This window comes from Amblyomma maculatum, chromosome 5 (genome assembly GCF_055883805.1).
Source record: "Amblyomma maculatum isolate TAMU_Amacu chromosome 5, ASM5588380v1, whole genome shotgun sequence".
NCBI classification, from domain to species: domain Eukaryota; kingdom Metazoa; phylum Arthropoda; class Arachnida; order Ixodida; family Ixodidae; genus Amblyomma; species Amblyomma maculatum.
Genome location: NC_139348.1, coordinates 43,948,932 through 43,969,004, shown reverse-complemented (window position 1 = coordinate 43,969,004; position 20,073 = coordinate 43,948,932). Strand labels below are relative to the sequence as shown.

At 45.3% G+C, this 20,073-nt stretch overlaps 1 protein-coding gene and 1 long non-coding RNA gene across 3 annotated transcripts in view; both read right to left on the bottom strand.

Annotated features, from left to right (window-relative positions):
* Positions 1–20,073, bottom strand: part of LOC146188193 (sodium-dependent nutrient amino acid transporter 1-like) — a 351,255-nt gene that overhangs the window by 69,362 nt on the left and 261,820 nt on the right. The gene's annotated exons all lie outside the window — the stretch shown is intronic.
* Positions 274–20,039, bottom strand: LOC146188200 (uncharacterized). Its single transcript, XR_014707178.1, has 3 exons — positions 19,929–20,039; positions 18,853–18,934; positions 274–498 (listed from the first exon to the last, which is right to left on the bottom strand). It is a non-coding gene; the product is annotated as an uncharacterized LOC146188200 (long non-coding RNA).

The following is a 20,073-nucleotide window of genomic DNA, read 5'->3' as shown; positions in this document are numbered from 1 at the left end:
ATGTAAAAGGAAGAGGTGCGTAAAAATCTTCTTCGTTTCAAATGACTTTGTGGGCTAGGGAATTCACAATACACAGGTTTGATATGCAACAGTACAAAAGTGCGTCCTTTTTCTTACTGCATATTATGTGGCGAGCAACAAGGAGCGCATCTAGAAGTACTCGAATTCTGTCACCTTCAATCTTCACGTACTTTTTATGCACTTCCAGTAAAATCATGCCTGTTTATATGAGCACTGTGTGACGGTGAAACAAGAGCACTCGGAAGGCAGGCACTTGAAATCGCCTTTTATTTCTATTCAGCGCACTAGTACGGAACCGGGTGGTGGTTGCCCCCACCCTGCTCCAGGACGCCCCCCGGATCCCGGAGGGAACCTAATGTGCCAGTTCCTTAGAACACACACCCTTTCAGCTTCTCCTGTTTCGACGTTCCGAGCCCGCAAGCGACAAACGCAACCTCTGCCACATGATGCTCCCTCCCTCCTTCCATTGCACAGGGGCTAAAAGAAAATACGTCCAAAATTAAGGAAGAAGGCAGTTCTCCAGTGGCATGCTTTACTGTGACGCATCTTAGCATGACAAATTTCGCCAATTTCCAGGTTCGTTTCCGCCTTACCAAGTGTCAACTAAGCTTAGGTTTTGTATACATGGGTTACGTAGCAATATTATGGCTTGCTGTGAATGACCATGACTGCTATGGGTACCGCGGCCACGGTCACAGCTTATACAGCCTAATTAACATATACTGAACTTGTGTGAATCACAGTATATGACATGGAGTTCGAACATGCCTGAACACGGTTTGGCGTATTTGCTCTTTCCTAAGCCTAACACCGTGTCAAGTGTACCAAGCCTCAAGGTTTGTAACATCACATTGCAGTAGTACGTTTCTGTCTCAAGACTCGTTAGCCATAATCTCATCTTCTTAAACCTAATTAAGTTCGATTATGATTAGCTAAGCGTAATTGACCTGAGAACCTATTTAGTACCAAAGCATCTCCAGCTTTTTCACGTAAAACGTGGCTAGCTGTGGTTACATTACTGTCACTGATTGCAAGGACACTTACGCATAGGTTGACTTCTCAAATGGTCTCTCACAAAACTATGCCAAACTTCTCAAAGCGTAAGCAAGTTACAGCAAAAATTACAGCAGGAATATGCCTTAACCTGATTTCAGACCCATAGCAGCAATCGTTCTTGCGTGCGTATTTTCACTGAACCCTTTCAGCACGGCTCCTTTAAGCTACTTGAGATTGCGGTATCTAACTCTCCAAACTGCACGCATACTGCTAATGACTGTAGCAAAATCTGAGTTTTTTGACACAATTGGGTTTACTGTTGGGCGTGAACACACAAATTACACAGGACGTTTTGTGTTTTGCCGGCGTCAAAATGCGTCCGCCTCAGTCTGCCCTACATTTTCGTCTCCAAGTGTTCGGTTCATATTTAAAACTCACTTCTCCAAGTTCTGTTTAGGTACCAGGTATTTAAAAAGCATAAAATAATTTAGCTGTCAATGTTGCTAAACGCAAGCTAACATTGTCTAAGCACTGCGAAGCATGAGGACGAACATGAACGGAACTTTTCTTAAGGCGCCAAAAATATTCGTCTAACTGCTGTCGTACAAAAAATAAACACAATGATATACAGCAGCCAAGACGCGATTCCTGCCACCACTGGCAAAAAGCAAGCATGCAGCTTCAATTATCGATGCCTTGCACCACAATGACACCCTCTTTGTTTCTCGCCTAACATGAAATCGTCGACTTCGTAATTTTTCATCCGTTCGTTCATTCTGTGGTCACAGATGTTCGGCGGCAGTTTAGTGTAGCCGACAGGGCCGTTTATTGTAGTCGGATGAGGCGTGAAATATGCCGGCCTATATCAGCATCAGCGGCTTTGTGAAGCCGCACGCAAAAGTGAGATGGCTGCCAAGGCGGTCAAGCGAATCCATCACTGAAGTGAGGAGGAGGCGCGAACAGTGGTGCGCCATGCAGACAAACTAGTGAACGAAGTTGGGCGTACCACATGGCACAAAAACGATGAGTGGTTCGACATGGCACCACGTAAATGACTGAGCAGGCGAAGGAAGACACTGTCCAGCCAAGAAAAAGGATCCACAAGTTAGATAGCTGGCTATGTGCGCTGCCTAGCTAGAAGAAAAATAAAGAAACACTGAATCAAAGCTCAGCCGCCTGGAGTCTAGGCCAATTGCAGTACTTTACGGCTATCACAAATGAGCCATACACCAGAGAATTAAGCCTTACTTGCAATCACTTACATAGTGGCATATATACTCTGAACGACGACATAGACAAAGAAAATTGCGTTACAAGATACTTAATGAAGCTTTCGTAAAGGAGCAATTCTCTAGACGCTGGAGCCTGACTAATTTTTTTTTCCTGCTACAGACAGGTGTACTTTGTCATAATTACGTCTTCACGTTAACCGTGCCCTTTTGCCTGAACTTAATGTTTATATTGAAGTCAGATTTCATTCGGCGTTATAGACAACATTTACTCCACGAGAAGCATTTATAACCTTCTTTAACTGTTTGAAATATGTGCGAATGTTCGACATTCTTAGAATTATAAAAGGGCAGGACGACTGCGTGCGACGGTATTCCCCCGGCTTTGCTGTTTCGGCACTGCGTTGGTTCCTGCACTGTCGCAAGAACATAATTCTTGAGCAGCTTTGAATAATACTGGACGGTGGGGAATTCGCTTAACATGTACTCATATGTTTCTGTAAAAAAAAAGAAAAAAAAAAGTGTAGAAAGTACGAACACTGGAGCATTAGCTGGGCGTTTCGTTTGATAATGCCGAAGTAATTAAGAAGACGCTCGTGAAGAGTTTCATGGAAAGGCGATGGTATTTTAAGGACTAGCGCTGAGAAAAAATATGCACAATGTTTTATGTATTCCTGCATAAATCTTTGAAATTTCCTTATTAAGCTTGTCACGCAGGACCGAAGGAAGAAAGGTAGGAGCGCGTCCCCTTTGAAGCCGGGTGGTGGCAGTTGCCACCGTCTTTTTTTTTCTTTTGTGCTTCTTTAAAGGTGTTATTAATCGGCTCATAAACATGATTTTTATTTATATACAGTTTTAACTCTACACATCTAGCTTTACGTCCCCTTCCTGTTTTGAGCAAGCAATCTTCCAATCTTCTTTTTTTTGCTGATTTCCTTCGCAGATTCATTCCAATGATCATTATCTTTAGAACCTAGGGACTCAGGGAGATTAACTGTACCAGCACCGATGTCCGGATGGATACCGCCACATTCGAATTAAGATCGATGAAAAGCTAATATTCGAATATGATGAGACAATCAGCCACTGCACATGCGTCATCTTGGATACATTTAGTTTTGTAGCTGCGCATTCTGAGTCAGCCTGATCTAGCTTCAAATGGTCGGGCGCTGCATTTTGAGTTATCCAAAAATGATTCCTTTTTCTGTGCATTCCAATGGCGGTATAGTTGTGCACTGGGCTTATTTTGCGTTGAATTAATCCAGGTTTTGTTTTCTGCTTTTCTTACCTATATCGTTTGAAGTTCATTTCTCTCCCCTTGGGTCCTGCATACCCTATGGTATAGTTTCCTAGTCTTTCCCCGTCGTTCTGAGTCAACGCCCTCTCTGCGTGCTCAAATACCTTAGTGCCCAACTTTTACCGTGCAATTTCCTTAGGCGTTCTTCCAGTTTTTTTGTTTGTCTCTGGGTACCTAGTGGTATTCTTTCAACAGCTCCCTGATTTATATCTAATTTCGACTGTACATCAGCCCTTAGGTACTAAACCACAATTCGAGGAAGCCCTGGCGCCACTATTAGAGCAAGGGCTCTATTCCTCCAGGCACAAACTCGGGGACTCTCTAGTTCAGTCCGGATGACCCTGAAGCGGAGCCGAATTCAAAATGAGACTTCGCCTGTCTAGCAGAACGTCTGGCCCGTGTTCTGATGAAGTAAGCTTGCATGGCTAACAGACCTTTTCAACATAAATAATGATCCTTCAACATCTACCCCGCCGGGGTAGCGCAGTGGTTACGACGCTCGACTACTGTTCCCAAGGACGCGGGATCGAATCCCGGCCTCGGCGGCAGCTTTGTGCTGGAGGCGAAAAACAAGGCGCCCGTGTGCTGTGCGATGTCAGTGGACGTTAAATAACCCCAGGTGGTCGAAATTTCCAAAGTCCTCCACTACGGCGTCTCTCATAGCCTGAGTTGGTTTGGGACGTTAAACCCCAGAAACCTACCAACCAACCTTTAACATCTGACCTTAGCCTTTGAATTTTAGAGGTAATTGATTCCCAACAGTCAGATATCACTTGATAGGGGCGCCACGATGTCAACCGAACACGTTATCCGTATTAGTAGAGCAACTCATTCAAGCCAAACTTGGTTTAACCCAAGGAGTTTATAAACCCTCTCCTCTAGAAAATCGGAGGAAACCACCTACCCGACGTAGAAAGGCACCGCTCCCACGGCTACCAGCAGACGACTATAAAGTATTCGTTAGGCCTAGAGGCATGGACTTGCGCACCATCGCGCCATGCAACATTCTCAGAGCTACCTGCATAGCGGTTAACCTACCGCTTCAAGAGGTGCTGGAACAAGACAGCCTTCGTGTTAACACAGTTAACAACACTTTCACAATAAGCACACGGCATAAGCTCAGGGCTTCGGTTTACAGTAGCCTGCGACGGCTCAAGTTGGGCGAGAAAGAGTACGAAGTGACATCGTATGTGTCAGCGCCGTACGACTCTACGAGAGGCGTCATTTATTATGCGTATGACGGCGGAACTCCCGATGAGGTCCGACAAGGATGCTTGAAGCGCAACCAAGGGATTCCGGTGGTGGATGCTCGTCGCCTTGGCCAGTCAATGTCCATACTGGTGACGTTTGCCGGAAAGAAAGCTGCAGACACCATCTACTATTGGGAGAGTCCTTTCCGCGTCCACCCGCGTACAGAGAGCAGGTGGAAACCTGTTTCCACTGCAGAAGAGTCGGCCGTCGGGCGGATGTCTGCTACAAGCCCAAGACTCCAATTTGGCGCAGGTGCGGTGAAGAACACCTTTCGCCAGCCGAGGGGGCAGATCACACCTGCACGCCGAAGTGCATTGTGTGCAAAGGGGCCCACAACACCGGCAGCAAGAACTGCAAACATCGCTTTGTAGAACGCCGCCCCAAACACAAGCAACAACACAAGAACCTGAACGATGAAGTCGACCAGCAGTCCGAACACTAGCCGCGCTCAAGAGACAAAGCCGGTAGCCATTCGTCGAGCCACCATCGAGGAAACAAGACGCGCCACAGATCGTCCTCCTTCCCACCACTGTCATCTAGCCAGGACGCCAGTTCGAGGCAGGGAAACACGGACCGACGGCAACGTTCGAGCAGGAGCAGGAGCAGAAGCTGCTCAAAGCAGGTGAGCTGGCCGGATACGGCTTCCCAGAATTACACCGCTCGGGAGAAGGAACTCTTAGCTAAAATACAGTCCAGAGACACAACCATTGCGCAAATTCAACGGGAAATAACAGAAATAAAAAGTCTATTTCAATCTTTGCAACCACCCGTAAAAACTACTCCAGTACCCCGTGCGCCTTCATCCACCACGCTAAGCGCCATACCCTCCACCAGTAATTCAATGGAGACGGACAGCCGCATTAACCTGAAAAGTCCGGCTCCTTCCGACGAGGGTTCCGGATCGAAACGCGCTGCAGAAGCGTCTAAAGATGACAACCCGCAACCCACTACCAAATCTAAGTCAGCAGACAAGCTAAGAGCAGAATTGAGCGCACTCAAAAATAAATTTAGCGGTCTCGAGGAAAAGGTTAACGTTCTCTCGCGCGAAGTAACTGAGCTGGGTACAAACATCGCTGGTTGTTTTCAGCAAGTAGTGCAGCGTCTCGCGGCCCTGGAGGCAAGCCGTAATGTAATGCCGGCATCCGCGACCGTGCCCGTAATTATTCCTTCCATGTCTCAAAATGGTCCCTCGCCAGCAAATTGAAGTATGGCAGTGGAACTGCAGGGGATTCCGCAAGAAACGGAGTAACCGGTTGTTTCACATCCAAAGCTTACCTAAACAACCGGATGTAATAGCCCTTCAAGAAGCTAGCGGTCCGGCGAAATTACCGGGCTATAAAGCGTTTACTCCCCCCTCGAACGCAGGGACGACGGCGACAGTCCCATTCACAGCGACATTTGTTCAACGCAACATTACTGCTATACAACACACCATAGACAGTTCTAGCGAACAATACACGCTACTTGAAATTGTGCCCAGAAAAAAAAGGTGAGGCAAATCTTTTCATACTCAACCTATACAGTCCACCGAAAGACAGAGGGTCAGGAATTCCCGACCTACTGTGTAAAGCAACTCGACTCGCCGCTGGAACGCACCTCCTTAATGCTCACCATTCGGCTTGGGGTTATCGGAAGAACAACCCTAAGGGTACAAAGCTCTGACAGCCTATTCAGAACCTGGGCCTCACAATTCTTAACGATCCCAAAGAAATCACGCGGGTCGGCAACAGCATTAGCGCAGATACCTCGCCCAATCTCACACTAACCAAAACCATTAGCGACGCCTGCTGGTCCAACACCAGAAACACACTAGGGAGCGATCATTACATAATAGCTATAACATTTGACACAACATTTCACAAACTGCACCACATGCGCACACGCATCACCGATTGGGATAGGTTCAGACGCTTACGAGAGCAAACTGCCCCAAGTCAGATAAACAACCTAACGGAGTGGATTGCTGCACTTAAAGAGGACGTCAAGACCACCACGGTCCAGACGCCGACTGAGGAGCCGCACCAGACGACTGACTCCAAACTCCTCCACATGTGGGAAGCGTATGCCAGCCTACTAAAACGTTGGAAGAGGCGGAGACACAATAGAAATCTACGCAAGCGTATAACGCTACTCGAGCGCCATATCGAAACGTACACTGTAGAGCTGCAGGAAAAACAATGGGGCCAAATCTGTGATAATATGAACGGGCAGCTTGGAAACAAAAAGACATAGTTCTTCCTCTGACACTTGCTCGACCCCACACAGACAAAATGCACACAGCGAGACCGACTCACGAAATTAATTCACCAATACCAGGGTACGGACGCTGAGCTACTTGCTGAACTGCGAACACGCTACCTGAGCACATCCCACAGAGACCCTCTACCCGCGTATGAGGGTCTCCCCAACGACACCCTGGACGCCGACATAGCAGATGCCGAGGTCTGGTTTGCTCTCAGCCAACTCCATACCACCACCGCGGCGGGACCTGACGGGATGTCAAACAAAACGCTCCGAAACCTAGACCACACGTCTGTCTGTCGCGGCCCTGACGGAACTAATGAACACCTACTGGAGGGAAGACGAGATCCCTCAGGAATGGAGGCACGCGCGGATCACCTTCATCTCAAAACCAGGCAAGAAACTCTCTATCGAAAATTTGCGCCACATCTCCCTCACGTCTTGCATCGGAAAGCTAATGGAACTTGTCATCCTTAACCGACTGCAAAATTACGCGGAAGACCGCGACTTCCTCCAACAATGATTGGGTTTAGGGCAAAACTTCTCCACGCAGGACGTGATGCTACAGCTTAAGAAGGATGTGCTAGACCCTCCATGTGGAACTGGGACGAAGGCGGTACTCGGGCTAGACCTGAGCAGAGCCTTCGACAACGTCTCGCATGAGACAATCCTCACGAATCTCTCTCAATTGGACCCTGGTGAATGGATATTTAATTATGTCCGATCATTCCTATCAGAGCGGACAGCAGAGCTCACTCAAGGTAGCCTTAAATCAGATCCCATTCCTCTGGGAAGCCGAGGCACACCACAAGGCTCGGTGCGCTCGCCTTTCCTATTTAATCTTGCACTCATTACACTTTGCCCCAAGCTCGCTGCCCTGCCGGGGCTGCAGCACACCTTCTACGCGGACGACAAAACCCTGTGGGTAACCACGGGGAATGAGCGCCAAATAGAGGACACGCTGCAGCAGGCAGTCGACATATTTGAAACCTACGCGTCGGGAGCGGGCCTTGAATGCTCGCACGCAAAATCAGAACTGCTGGTTTTCAGGGCCAAGCCGCGAGGAAGAAATGCAAACCAGCCCCCCCCCCCCCCCCCGCCCCCGATCGCCCTGAACGTATGTTTGAGAGGCCAACCGGTCAGGGAGGTTCAAACCATGCGCATACTGGGCATGTACATACAAAACAATCGCAAAAACACCGAAACAATCAACAGACTCACTGCCACGGTGAATCAGACTGTACGACTTATCAGATGAATCGCCAACAAAAGAAAAGGAATGAAAGAAAAAGATCTCTGTCGATTAGTCCAGGCTTTCGTCCTGAGCAAAATTGTCTACTCTCTCCCGTACCTGAAACTGCAATTCGCGGAAAGAATGAAGGTCGAGAGCCTAATCCGACAGGCCTACAAGGCTGCCCTTGGGCTCCCGCACAGCACGTCTACGGAAAGGTTAGTGGCCCTTGGGGTTCACAACACACTTTCGGAGCTGTGCGAGGCACACCTTGTCTCCCAGCTCGGACGACTCACTCGCACGAACGCGGGAAGGTCCATCCTGTACAGACTACACATGTGCGAACAACTTCCAGAGAAAGACGCGAAAACACACTTACCTACACACATTGGGACAGCTCTATTCATTAAACCCTTGCCCAAGAATATGCACCCCGCGCACCACGAAGGCCGACGCATGGCGAGGGCTCGCGCCCTACATGCTAAGTACGGCCGACACGTCAATGCAGCATACGTAGACGCGGCGGAATATCGGCACACCCAGATACAAGCGTTCGCACTGGCCGCTGTGAATGGGAACGGTTCCCCGTTGGCGGCCGCATCAATCGCATCCACCTCCTCCGTGACGGCGGAGGAAGTGGCCATAGCCTTAGGTATTGCAAACACGTCCGCCGATATTAAATTCAGTGATTCTAAAACAGCCATTCGCAATTTCGCGAGGGGTCGCATCAAGTCTACCTCCCTCCGCATCCTCCAAAGCACCCCTACTCCGGTTAGGGAAATTGAACTAATCTGGGTCTCGGCCCACTCGTCTAATCCGGGGAACGAGGCGGCTCATGCGCAAGCCCGAGGTTTTGTCGACCGGGCAATGAGCGCGCCCTCCGACCCGAATTTCACGAAGGACCGGTTAATTTCTTTCCATGACATTACCCATCACTTCAGGCTGGAAAGGCGCACATATCCGCCCCCCACAAATCTTTAACAAAGGCACAGGAAAGTACCTGGCGCCGACTACAAACACGCTCTCTCCTAAATCCGGCGGTGCTTGCCCTGATGTACCAAGGCCAGTGCAATCCAACCTGCAGTAAATGCGGCGAAAGAGCGACTTACGATCACATTCTCTGGAACTGCGCAAATGATCCACGTGCGGTGGAATTAATACAGCTCTCTTCTCCCGAGCAGTGGGAAGCCGTGCTGGTCAGCTCGGACCCGCAGATTAAACTACGGGCCATCGAGCGGGTTAATAAGGTCGCCGCCAGCCATGGACTAGCGGCCATCTAGTACGTCTCTCTATAGACCTGCTTGAGTGACGAAATAAATGTTTTCCAATCCAATCCAATCCAATATAAAAACTAACCTCCTTGGTTTAACCGCGTTTACCACAGCTAATATAGCCTTTCTGAACACCCAGTACGTTATTAAAATGCACACATTTCACTTATCCGGCATTTCTTCGCCCTTTTCTCCTAACAGCTACGCTCTCCTTGGTTTTTCATTTATGCCTGTCCTTCATTAACCCATAACTAGAGACATTTGTTTCTCGCCACTATGTGTATTTCATAGCCATCCTTTTATTGCGAGCACGTGAACAGTTGAATCATTGCAAATTGTCAGGTCTAAATTATTTGCGCTGAAACTAGAGCATAGGGCGTCATCTCCACTAGAAATAACCTGTTTGCAAATGGTCATTTGCTTTCTGATAAGAGTACAATATTGTCGGCATACGTCAAACCAGGTACCCGCTCTTCTACAACCTTTCCGTCTAACCTGTGGTGTAGACTATAAACTACCTTTCTTGTATCATTCTTTTCATATTTCTCATTATGCTCCTCCTCTCCCCCTTAACTTAACCCACGCCGGCGCTCAAGAAAAAAAAAAAGAAGAAAACAAGTCACGACATTGCCCCGAGGCCCCGTCCCGCCCTCTACTTGGCAGCGTCCAACGAGTGGGGGCGCCCAGCAAGCTCCAGTAAAGTCGGAGGTTTACGCGCTGAGATGTGTCGCCCAATTCGGTTACGAGCGGTCGACAGGAGCACTTTTAAAAACTTATTTGTAAATCGTCGGCTCCACGCAAAGCTTTCAAATTTTACTTGAATACTCAGAAAGACACAACCTCTGAGCAAGTTCTTGCTTTATAAGCTTACCCGCACGTGCTATTTCAGGGGCCTTTTAAGTGTGCCTAGCTGCAGTGAGGCAAAAAAAAAAAGCATTGCTCTTGCTGCTATGATATGTTTTGTGTGTACGTTTCTTTATGCCTTTGCCGTTTCTAAGTCGTGATTTAACTCGGACTGTGACGTCCGAGTCTTGTCTCGGCAGACTCCTCAGGAGGAAATAAATCAGTTGTATGTAGCAGACTTTAATTGATCAATTAACTAACTCAGTATGCAAGAAATTCATCAATTCGACTAAATTGCGATTCACATTGTGAAGATATGATTAGTTTTATTGAATATAATGTTCAATTATTTAGTTACCATTTAATCAAATTTATTTAATGATGTAATTACTCAGTGCATTTATTCCTCGATTCGATTAATACTAAATAATTTGTGATATAGTTAACTAACTCTACTATGTTATTTGGCCAGTTGACCAGTTACTAAATTGATCAATCATATTTATCAACTGTTTAATCAATTACAACTGTAATGGGTCATTGACAGTTATTACGAACAATAAGTTTTGCCGAGTGGTCTTGTACACGCCACTTATGAGGTAAGAAATGCTTTTTCCTGCTACATTCATCTCTTTAAAACTGTTCAGGCTAACATTTAAAGGCGAGGTCTTCTAAGTTCATGACCAGATAATACGCTTCGGTCTAAAAAAAAGTAAATACTGAACGCATAAATTGATATGTTTATATTATTATTTTAAAATTTTCCGGTATATGAGATAAGATCTTCAATTAAACTAGAAAGAAAGTATTGATATTGCTCACACGCAGTGATCGACATTAATAATTGCGCTGCCGCTTAGGTAGACAGTGGTCTTTAGATGAAGTCCAAAGCATTCTAATGGTGCTTGGTCCGGACTTCGGAAATACCATCTGTCCAAATATCACTTTAAAAATATGAACCATCAACATAGCCTCCATTCTCCTGGCTCTTGAGCTTGTCATCGGAGGAAGTGATTGCATCGTGCTTCTACTTCAAAGCATTCCATGGGTTCTTATTTTTGTAGCGAAATTTTATTGACATATTAAAAACGCCTGGTTGATGTCCAAGGCGGACTCCACTTTTCACTAATATTTTCAACAACTTCTCCGTGTGGAACAGCCGCAGTTTGTTGGCGTGCAATCTGAATTACACAGATGTTCCTAGTGGAGGTTTCACTGAACACATTCCGCTTTTGTTATAGGACGTGTGAGAAAAGTGAAGTTAGCGGAAGTCTCCTTGGATATAGCCCTGAGAGAGGGCAGTCTGAGGGATGTAATGAATATTATGTAGACCAGAAGAAGCATAGTAAATTGAACGCCGCTATCGATGGATGGATGGAATATAGGAGCGTCCCCTTTGAAACAGGGTGGTAGCAGTAGCTATCATTCATTTTTCCCCCTATATCTTAATTATTGTTTTAGACTGGTTAACTATACTATCATTCTATTTATTAAATTTTTCTTTCTACATTACTAACATTATTTGACTAAAGATAAAGCGCACAGGAAACACACACAACAGAAGCAGACACAAGATGAAAGTTAGCGCGTGTCCTGTGTCCGCTTCTCTTGTGTGTGTTTCCTGTGCGCTTTATCTTTAGTCAAGCAATGCACCATCTAGCCCAATTTCAAGTTTTGTTACTAACATCATGTCACCTCTGCTTTTAAGACACCAATCTTCCAGTCGTTTTTTGCTAGTTTCCACCACCGGTTTATTCACCCGGCCACTGGTATCTCTAAACACCAGAGCTTCAGGAACAGTGATTGCGCCTGCATCAACTTCCGGATGGATACCATTACATTCGAGTATAATATGGTCAACTGTTTCACTGGAGTTACCACATACAGCACATGCGTCATCTTCATTGTTAAATTTCTTTTTTTAACTGCGTGTTCTAAGGCACCCTGATCTAGCTTCAAAAAGTAGGGCACTGCCTCTTGAGTTATGAAATAAAACTTCCTTCCTGATCTGCATTTTCCACTTTCGGTTTAATTCCACACTCTGTTTTTTTTTCCATCGAATTTATCCAACTTTTACCTTCTGTGTTTTTCACCTGTTGCTTAACGCTCTTTATTTCTCCGTCCTTGTGACTAGCATACTTACTGGTTAGTTTCCTAGTTCTTTTCCTCCATTGTGAGTCAACGCTTTTTAGGTATAGGTATTTAAATACTTTAGCTTCCCGTCTGTTACTGTGTAATTTCCTCAGGCGTTCCTCATATAATATTTTACTCTGAACATCCCGTACTTCGACAGATGCCCAGCCCATATCTCCCTGTAGCGCCTCATTTGTGGTTTTGCCGAGGGCACCAAGTGTTAATCGTCCGATGGCTCTCTGATTTATTTTTAATGTCGGTGATACCTCTGATTTCAGGCACAATTAAAACCGCATTTCCTAAAGTAAGCCCGGTCACCATAATTCCTTTCCAAATACCCCTCAAAACCTCATACCTGTTGTATCCCCACAATGCCCCATGCTTCATTATCCCGGCATTTCTTCGCCCTTTGGCCTTAAGTGATTGCTCATGCTTTCCAATGTATGCCAATCCTTCGTTTCCCCATACCCCGAGATATGTATATTCTGCTACTCTGGGTATTTCATGGCCTTGTATTTTAGAGCCCTGATCAGTTGAGCCGTTGAAAATCATTAGACCCGACTTAACTGCGCTAAAACTGAAGCCTAGAGCGTCCCTTTTGTCTCCGCAATACTTAACTACAGTTGGAAATTCTTCCAGACTCTGAGTTAGAAGCACAATATCGTCTGCATACATCAAACCGGGGAGGCGCTGCTCTACCGCCTTTCCACCTAATCTATATGACAGGTTAAAAGCCGGGTTACCTTCTTGTGTCCTCCGTTCCAGGTTTATCATATAAAGCTTGAACAGCAGTGGCGATAGAGGACAGCCTTGTCTTAATCCTTTGCATACTTTGACATCTTCCGTACTTCTTATCACTTCCCACGTAATTTCTACTTTGTTATCCCGGTATATTTCCTGTAGGAACTCTATTATCTCATAACCGATACCTTCTTCTTTTATTATGCTCCACAGGAGTTCCCTGCTTATGTTGTCGTGCGCCCCGTTTATGTCCAGGAAGGCCAAATACAAAGGTCTATATTCCACTTTAGACATTTCGATGCATTGAGTAAGCACGGACAGACTGTCTTCTAAACGTCTACGATTTGTAAAGCCGTTCAGGACTTCTCCGAGTATCTTGTTACTTTCTACCCATGCTTGCACTTTTAATTTCACCGCCTTCATGGCCAAACTGTACATAACAGATGTTATAGTAATCAGCCTGTAGGATTTTATCTGCATCTTTTCTTCTTTCCCTCTTTAAATCAAATTCATTTTATGTTGTCGCCGGCTGTCCGAAATTTGCTTATTCGTTATGACTGTTTTCAAAGCTTTTAACGTTTCCTTACTTCTTGGACCAAGTTCATTAATCAGCTTGATCGGAATCCCATCTATTCCTGTAGATGTGTTTTTAGGAATATTTTTTCCGCCTTTTTCCAGTTTAGAATGGTCATTTCTGAGCTGCTTTGTATTCTGCTATACTGTGTTGCTTCCTGATTTGCGGAGATTACCGTATCGTCGCTCTTAAATGACTCGGCTATAACTGATGTAATGTAGTTCACAGCGTTGTCTCCCTTTAAACAATTTCTCTCGTTATCTTGAATTCGGTCCTGCATTCTTTGATTCTTTTTACCTAGCCAGCTTATATGGTTCCAGAATTTTCTTGTTCCGCCTGTAGAGGCATCGTGTATGTCAGCCATCCAGCGATCGGTGGACTGCTATATTTTACTTTGCACGAAGGCCTGTACATAAAGTTTCTTTTGTCGATATGATTCCAATTTTTGGTCGATTTAGTCCTGAGATACCTGTGCGTTCTTTGCCTCTCGGAGTTCCCTTGAAGCAGCCGTCGTTGTTCAATGGCTTCCCTGATTTGCTTATTCCACCAGCTCCGTGGCTTCCTCTTTCCATTCCAGCGGTTTGCTACTTTAACCTCCTGAATTTTCCTCCTTATGAGTAGTTCTACCTGTTCATAATCCCAGTCTTCAATGGGGCTTTTCTCTATTGCTTCCTCTATGTCTGCTGCTATCTGCGCTATTTGATCGTCGTTTACTTTTGCGTTTACGTTTTGTCTAAGCTCCATTTGTCTTTTCATCAAGGGCCCCATCCGCAGTCTAATACGTTTATGTTCACTTCCCAGACTACACTCTCCTTCTTCGTCTGTTTTCATTTTTGTGACCTTGCTATAAATTTCCTGCGATATTAGACAGTAGTCAACGGTCGTCTTTCTGTTGCTGAATTCCCACGGGATTTGGCCTGCACATTTTGTTTCTCCATTTGCTATAACTAGGTCGTGTCGCTCACAGTAATCTAGCATTAGCTTCCCGTTACAATCCGTGTATCCATCCAGATCGTCGATGTGGCCGTTCATGTCTCGAAGCAGAATAATATCGGCCCCGTCTCCAAACTGGCTTATATCTGCACTGAGACATTCAACAAGGTCATTGTTTTCTTTCCTGCATTGGTGTCCTCTTCCTAAATAAACTACCTCTAGCCATGTCCTTATGCCGGCAATTGTTCCTGATACCCAGATATGTTCCTTACAAGATGATTGTATTCTTTGCCAATTTGTTTCCTGTGTATCAACATACCTGCCCCTCCACCCTTTTTTTTCCGTTCTCGTTCTGTTACACCCTTCCCAGACCTAGCCTTCTTTACACGCGGATCTTCTAGATCCCTGAGACGAGTCTCGCATATAGCGTACACATCTATTTTGTCATCCTTCAACTGCTGTTCTATCTCTAGCCATTTCGCTCTTTTTCTACCTACTTGCATGTTTATGTAGCTGATCTTAGTGTTAAATTTCTTTTTGTACTTTTCTTTCTCGACCTCCTCCTTGCCATTTTTGGGGCTCGGCCGCCGTTATTACACTTCCTTCTGCTTCACTTCTAACTACCTCTGTGCACAGAGTCCTCGCGGACCCCCTAAAAAAGCTGCAGCCCTGCCTGCCAGGCGCCAGCTGATCTCTGCTCCTACCCTTCTGTTGAAATGAATGCCATCTCGCTGAAAAGCCCTACCAAAACCTGCTTTATGCACCCCCCTTTTTACCTCAACCACTTCGAAACGCTCCTCCAGGCTTAACTTTCTTATGTCCTGATTAACTGTCACCACGTCCTTTTCCAGCTTTCCGTTCAATCCTAGCACCTCCGGTACTGTGCATACAACTATATGCGCTTGCTGTGCTATCTCCCTGATATCGTCAACTCCCTTAGCTAAACTTTACACCCCTCCTGCAGCGTCACCATTTAGGAGATCGTTTAGCCCCGCGGCTACATTCACCATACTGCGCTCTCCGGAGTTTTTCAACTGCCTATTTTTGCACTCTTTCAGCACTGCCCTCATTGTCCTCTCTGGGAAGGTTCCAACTAACACTCGCTTATCACCCTTTACACGTTCCAAGAAATCTTGCTTGCACCTGCTCATGTTAGAATCTCCGGCGATAAGCACCTGGACATTCTCTCTCCCTCTCCCAACTGTTGGCTCCTGCTTTCGGCTGTGTTCTTTTCTCTGGGATTTTCATTCTTCCTTACTTCTTCCTTTTTTCCCGACTTTTTAGTAGCTGCTTCTAAATAACTCAGTCGGTTCGGATCCGCTTGATCTACTTTGCTTATGCCTTCCATTCCAGTGCTGGTCCCAGCCACGTGGCCCGCACTGGAATGTTTGTCCTCGTTGTTTCCAAGGACAAAATCCGCCTGACCTACTTTGCTTACGCCTTCCATGCCAAAGCTGGTCCCAGCCACGTGGCCCTCACTGGAATGTTCGTCCTCGTTGGTTCCAAGGATTAAGTCGGCCATATTTTTTTTCCATTTGAGGAAGCTGTCCTAGCAGTTTATGATTTTCTGCTCTTAACAAACCTACCTCATTTTCTAAATCATCCACACGAGACACTAAACTGCCCTTTTCTCGTTCAAATCTGTCTAGGCGCGCACACAGCACGCAACGCCGACACAAAAAGTCACTGCCTTCCGCTTCATCTACAGAGTGAAAACGCGTTTCCTTGAGATTAACTTGCGCCTCACACTGAGTACACTTTACTTTCTTTTGGTTGCACATCTTAAGCATGTATCAACTGAACTATTTCTGTTACGAATACACAGAATATACAAACTGCAAAAGAGAGACACAAAAAAACGACTAGCAAATACGGGTTAAAATAAATTCTGCGAATGCGAATAGCTTAGAAAAAATAACATTTATCTAAACAAAATAGTTAAAGAATGAACGCCGAGAAAACCTAGCTGCGGGTACGAAAAACCAGGCCGCTAGGACAAAGAGCTAAAATCTATAGGCTGCACTTATCCTAACTAACTGAAAATGAAAAAAAGTTAATTAAAGAAAGAACTCATCTATTTGACGCTTTTGGACGCTCCCGCTGTCGCCAGTCCGTCCGTTTCCGGTAGCCACGTGGAATCGGAGGAGCGATGGAACACGCGTCCGCACCACACGGCTTTCAACTGTCAACTCTCCTATCGATTGATGGATGGATGGAATATAGGAGCGTCCCCTTTGAAACGACGTCGTAGCAGCAGCTATCATTCTAAATGTTTCTTCCTATATCTTAATTATTGTTTTAGATTGGTTAACTAAACCATCATTATTATATTCATTGCATTTTTGTTTCTACATTACTAACATTATGTCACTTCTCTGCTTTTAAGCCACCAATCTTCCAGTCGTTTTTTGCTAGTTTCCACCGCCGGTTTATTAACCCGGCCACTGGCATCTCTAAACCCCAGCGCTTCGGAACAGTGACTGCGCCTGCATCAACTTCGGGATAGATACCATTACATTCGAGTATAAGTTGGTCAATTGTTTCACTGGAGTTACCACATACAGCACATGTGTCATCTTCATTGTTAAATTTCTTTTTGTAACTGCGTGTTTTAAGGAACTCTGATCTAGCTTCAAAAAGTAGGGCACTGCCTCTTGAGTTATTAAAGCTTCCTTCCTGATCTGCATTTTCCACTTTCGGTATAATTCCACACTGTTTCTTTTCCATCGAATTTATCCAATTTTTACCTTCTGTTTTTTTCACCTCTTGCCTAATGTTATTTATTTCTCCGTCCTAGTGACTAGCATCCTTACTAGTTCGTTTCCTAGTTCTTTTCCTCCACTGTGAGTCAACGCTTTTAAGGTACAGGTATTTGAATACTTTAGCTGCCCAACTGTTACTGTCCAATTTCCTCAGGCGTTCCTCATATAATATTTTATTCTGGGCTTCCCGTACTTCGAAAGATGCCCAGCCCATATCTTTCTGTACCGCCTTATTTGTGGTTTTGCCGTGGGCACCTAGTGCTAATCGTGAGAGCGCTGTAGCAACATCTATAGGCGCCACAGCGAGACTACGGCTCTGGACTGCCTGAGGAGGCGCCCGCGGATATACGTAGCGCTTGCGTTTTCACGTTTCTGGAAAGTTTTAACAACTGGGCGCTATTAAACATCGTCGAAAGTGAATTTGAACCTCTGGCAAAACTCTTCTGCGCACCTCGCGATGGCAGAAGCAAACACAGCGTTCACAAATGGAGCAAGTGGTTCGGGCAAGTTCATGATACTATTGCATATAAAAATACTGCGGCTGTGACTTTCCTCATTTCATTGGCACGCCCAATAACATTCCATTACTGGCAAAACCCTTGCAGTATGCAAAATATTCTACATTCGCGTGGTGTCCGAAAAAACTGGCGCAGCGCGCACCTCGCAAACCGGTGACTCGCTGCAAGTGCTAATAAACACGTCGCATTTGCGATGATCCTCCGATGCTTCCGCGTTTTCTCTTCAGCACTGCAGAAGAAGGAATTACCAGTAGCCAGGGCAAGGTGAAGCTACTAGGAAGTTTCGTTTCTTTAACAACCGTCGCCGGCGCGTCCATTCCGGTTCTGCATAGCCTACTTCTTCTTGTCATTCTAACCTGGAAAATTAAACGTCGTGTTTCCAACACCTAATTTATGCTCATATTTTAAAAGTTATTGCTACTACAGATAGAAAAAATAGGCATTTGCCCGAACCCCATATTTATTTTCATTACTGTCGACATCATTGTCCTTTAGGAGAGGTGACGATGAAACATAGCTTGCCGGGAAGAGATAGAGCTGTGATATAAATATGCTCTAAGAGAATCGCCAAAAGCGGTGTTGGCCTCAGAGTGCGCTGCCGGGCAGAAGGGCAAGTGGCTGATCGCGTGGAGAGGTACGAATGTCGCCCTGGCAGCAAACGCTCTCCCGAACTCAAGAAACAGTGGCGGCAGGCAAGGACTGCGCTAGTTACAAAAGGCAGATCAAATGACCTTGACTCATTTAAGAATTGCTGGTGACTAAGTATATTGGCCCTTTAAAATGTACCAAACGATATTTAGATAATATTTACAGTGTTTCTAGTGCACTGCTGGGCGGTGGCCTGGACTTGGTGGGGTGAGCGACCGCGACCCCCTGGTATCGGTGGTACAGCCCTGAAATACACATGAAAAAAATAAAAGAGGAGAAGCATACTGCAATATACTGCGCAGAGTATCTTTACATATGGCTACATGAAATCACGGAATGAGCTGCATCTGTAAATGACGAGATTTAGCTGCATTTTGGCAGGTGCATTTGCTTGGTCATTGCAAGTTTGTTTTTCCCAATTACAAAATTCGATTGCGTTTGACCAATTTCAATGGAGCTTAGACCACTTGGTGGAAAATTTTTAAGAGTGAAGAAACGAACGCGTATCCCATTAAAAATCCGTCGTTCTTTGGTTCCTTTAGTGCGTAGTTGATGTTAAGCACTGACATGACCCATCCAGCCAGAAAAACATCACGTTATTGATGGAATGAAGGAAGTACTAACTGCTTTTCATACGGACAAGCAGGACCAATGGCAACAATATAATATATATATATATATATATATATATATATATATATATATATATATATATATATATGTGTATATTGTTTTTTAAGACACTAGCTGCAAGCACTGTTTGCATCGAGACTGCATTTCGGAGCTCGTACTACGCACAGTGGAATCTTTGTGGATTTAAGCGTGTTTCATACGCTATCATTATATTCCCAGAAGTTAGCCTAGCAGAAGACGCAGAACATTTTATTTTATTGTTTTCTGCGGACAAATGAAATCACGGGGAAACGCTTAGAAAGGTGTTCAAGGCGGTAAAGTACATACGCGTAAACATTTGCAACGAAGTTGAGCAAAAAAAGAAATCGTTTGTTCTGCACAACACCCTACTATTTAAGAGTTTCTGGCGCGGTCAAGCACTGTATCAAAGAGTTGCTATTGGCGCACAACGCATAATCTCTATGGTAATTACTGATACTGCGATACCAATAACTAGATATCCAGAAAGAATATAGAGGAGCAGTTAACCAAATTGAGGTCACTGAATGTTCCATTTGTTATCCTGCATTAGTAGGAAATTATGAGAATCAATAAGTATCTTCTTACTCGGATATGACGATGGCAATAGTGAGAACCAGAAGACACGCAAACATCGCCCTCGTCTTGACAGCAGCTCTGACTTCGCCACTGTACTGTGCAGAATCTCTTGCCAGAGGACGCACTGTAATGTAGTTATAGAGAACTGCTTTAT